Source organism: Megachile rotundata, unplaced genomic scaffold (genome assembly GCF_050947335.1).
Source record: "Megachile rotundata isolate GNS110a unplaced genomic scaffold, iyMegRotu1 scaffold0240, whole genome shotgun sequence".
Classification (NCBI taxonomy): Eukaryota; Metazoa; Arthropoda; class Insecta; order Hymenoptera; family Megachilidae; genus Megachile; species Megachile rotundata.
The window spans coordinates 64,417-67,993 of NW_027473537.1; the positions used below are offsets into that span (position 1 = coordinate 64,417).

The 3,577-nt window shown below is 44.7% G+C and overlaps 1 non-coding gene across 1 annotated transcript; it reads left to right on the forward strand.

Moving 5' to 3' along the window:
- The first annotated feature begins 3,044 nt into the window (after window positions 1–3,044).
- Window positions 3,045–3,199, forward strand: LOC143266331 (5.8S ribosomal RNA). Its single transcript, XR_013041352.1, has one exon. It is a non-coding gene; the product is annotated as a 5.8S ribosomal RNA (ribosomal RNA).
- Window positions 3,200–3,577: the final 378 nt, after the last annotated feature.

Sequence of the window (3,577 nt, forward strand, 5' to 3'; positions counted from 1 at the left end):
TTACTTTGAACAAATTAGAGTGCTTAAAGCAGGCTATCTTCGCCTGAATATTCTGTGCATGGAATAATGGAATAGGACCTCTGTTCTATTTTGTTGGTTTTCGGAACCCCGAGGTAATAGGGACAGATGGGGGCATTCGTATTGCGACGTTAGAGGTGAAATTCTTGGATCGTCGCAAGACGGACAGAAGCGAAAGCATTTGCCAAAAATGTTTTCATTAATAAAGAACGAAAGTTAGAGGTTCGAAGGCGATCAGATACCGCCCTAGTTCTAACCATAAACGATACCAGCTAGCGATCCGCCGAAGTTCCTCCGATGACTCGGCGGGCAGCTTCCGGGAAACCAAAGCTTTTGGGTCCCGGGGGAAGTATGGTTGCAAAGCTGAAACTTAAAGGAATTGACGGAAGGGCACCACCAGGAGTGGAGCCTGCGGCTTAATTTGACTCAACACGGGAAACCTCACCAGGCCCGGACACCGGAAGGATTGACAGATTGATAGCTCTTTCTTGATTCGGTGGGTGGTAGTGCATGGCCGTTCTTAGTTGGTGGAGCGATTTGTCTGGTTAATTCCGATAACGAACGAGACTCTAGCCTGTTAAATAGACGTAAATTATGGTATCTCGAAGGCCCCCGGCTTCGGTCGGTGTGGTTTTTACTACCAACGTACAAACAAATCTTCTTAGAGGGACAAGCGGCTTCTAGTCGCACGAGATTGAGCAATAACAGGTCTGTGATGCCCTTAGATGTTCTGGGCCGCACGCGCGCTACACTAAAGGAATCAACGTGTTTTCCCTGGCCGAAAGGTCCGGGTAACCCGCTGAACCTCCTTCGCGCTAGGGATTGGGGCTTGAAATTATTCCCCATGAACGAGGAATTCCCAGTAAACCCGAGTCATAAGCTCGCGTTGATTACGTCCCTGCCCTTTGTACACACCGCCCGTCGGTACTACCGATTGAATGATTTAGTGAGGTCTTCGGACTGGTGCGTGGCAGTGTCTAGGCATTGCCGATGTTACCGGAAAGATGGCCAAACTTGATTACTTAGAGGAAGTAAAAGTCGTAACAAGGTTTCCATAGGTGAACCTGCGGAAGGATCATTAACGAAAGTTTAAACAAACTTACAAAGTTTGAAAGAGAGAAAACTCTATCACTACGTGAGCTCTTGATATTAAAACACATGATACGCAAGACACGAAACACATGATAACATATATACAGTACGTGCCAAAATCTGACTCTCAATATGAATACACGCAAAAACGGTGAAAAGCAGCCAAAAGTATATGACTATAACACATGATACGCACAAATGAGGATGAAAAGTGCAGCTCCTCGCGTATTTAACAAATAATAATATATTGGCCGTACACAACAAAAATGCGTATAAACGAGCCACGATAGGTGATTGAGAGAGAAAGGGAAAGAAATATTTGGAGGTAGTAGCAAACAAACGAAAAAAAAAAAGGTACCAAAAATGTTAAATGACAATTCGTTGTTACGGCAGTCGTGATGCGGAGAGATATTACGGTTACGTGTAGGAGGTCGCTTTGGTTCTCATCGTCGATACTCCCGTCCGTATTTCGTATCCGCCGACGCGTTTCGTACGAACAAGCGCTAACGTTAAATAAAGTTAAAAAAATGAGAGAGCAACGCCGTTTCATGTCGAACGCTGTAAATAGAAAGAACGAAAGTTTACCGACGAAAGAAAATCGAGAGTTTCCTCTCTATTTTCTCGGCTCTTCTTTCCGTAGCGTATAAGAAAGGTTTCGACTCTCCCGGGACGTCGTTTACTTCTTATTAACGGGTACCGCACGATCCTTCGATAAATACAAAATGTCGTCGTAACAAGAATGTTCAACTTGAACACGAACGAAAATCCGAACATTCTCATATAAAAATATATCTATACACAAATGAATCTGTCGCGTATTTTACCGGCAGAAGGTTCGTTACGTAAAATGGATCGTATGCATGGTGTACCCGTTCGTTGCGACGTCTGAGTTAAAAGGAGGAGAGAATCGAAATTGTTAAATAGATACGCGCCAGGAAAGCGAGAGATTTCGGAGAAGTATGAAGAGGTGAAGGTTATAAGAATCTCGAAATATTCTTATCGGACTTTCCTTTCTATAATTTTTATTCTTGATTCGTGTTGCGTACTCCCTCGACCCCGTGTGAAAACACGAGAGAGAATATAAAGAAATATTTTGGGACGTTTGGTAACGAACTGCATGGGTTTGCGAAAAAAAAATTGTTAAATTTCTTGTTTTTTTTTTCGCCCGCATCGTGAGAGACTCTCATTTTATTTTCTTTCTCTCTATAAATTTTGTCTTTGGACAAAGGGAACACCCCCTTTTAGCCTCTCTCTATTTCGTGTTAAACGAGAAACGAAATTTAGAGTGTGACACGGAGGCTTTCACGCGGGGGGTATCCGGGTAACCGATGGAAATCGAACCACGAAACCGCTTCGACGAACGAAGACGCAACTTCACGCAAGTCCGCCTGCTTACGACGGACAATATGGTAACGTATCGCTTACGGACCGGCTGAGAAGCGAAAACGATAGCGTAGTCTCCTTCGTTGGTAGACCGATCTGACGCCGGCCATGGAGTCCGTATCGAATCTCGCGATACCGCCAACACGTCCAATATATATGTAAGCAGCGAACAGGAGACTCTGTGTTACGCGCGACAGTGCATTTCGTATTTTCCACGGTTTTTGAATGACTTTACCACCCGGAACGGACTGAAAACTCGCCGCACGAAGAGAAATGCGCCACAGAGCGTTGTTTCATCGGCGGTTCTGCAGTTTTATACGGTCCTTTATCCGTCCATGGACGTTATCGTGTCGTCTTAATCAATCAGCTCGGGTAAATCTGTGAACAGAGCTATGACGGGACGACGTCCGAATACCGATACTCGATCTTGCGCTTGGATTGGAGTTAGTATTCTATGGACAATCGAACGAATTTATAAACCAGGTTAAATCACGTACATACTGGTTTTCAGACGCTGAGTTGTTAAATTTGAACAAAAATTTTTATACGATTACCCTGAACGGTGGATCACTTGGCTCGTGGGTCGATGAAGAACGCAGCTAATTGCGCGTCAACGTGTGAACTGCAGGACACATGAACATCGACATTTCGAACGCACATTGCGGTCCACGGATACAATTCCTGGACCACGCCTGGCTGAGAGTCGTTTATATAACTAAAGACTGCTTGCGTTTGCCTTTAGCAGCAAAAGGTTCTCTCTTCATTGTTAAATTTTTTTCGGTCCCGCTCATCGTTCGACTAGATAAAACGAAACTGTTAAACGCCGAAAAGTCGAACGTTTCGGAGCGGGATCCGATGGTCGAACGCGAGAGAGAGAACAACTTGCGAAATTGGCGAAAACGTACGAGCGATGGTTGGACATTTCGTCGGCGTTTGACGCGGAGAATGTTAAATGGAACGTTCGTGTCTCGCCCTCTCTTTGCTAGTGTTCATTTTTTTTCACAGGCGACAGAAGAACATTTTCGTATATCTCGCAATTCCTAGTTTTAGGATCTTCTCGGCGGAATCCGCTTATCTCGGCTTG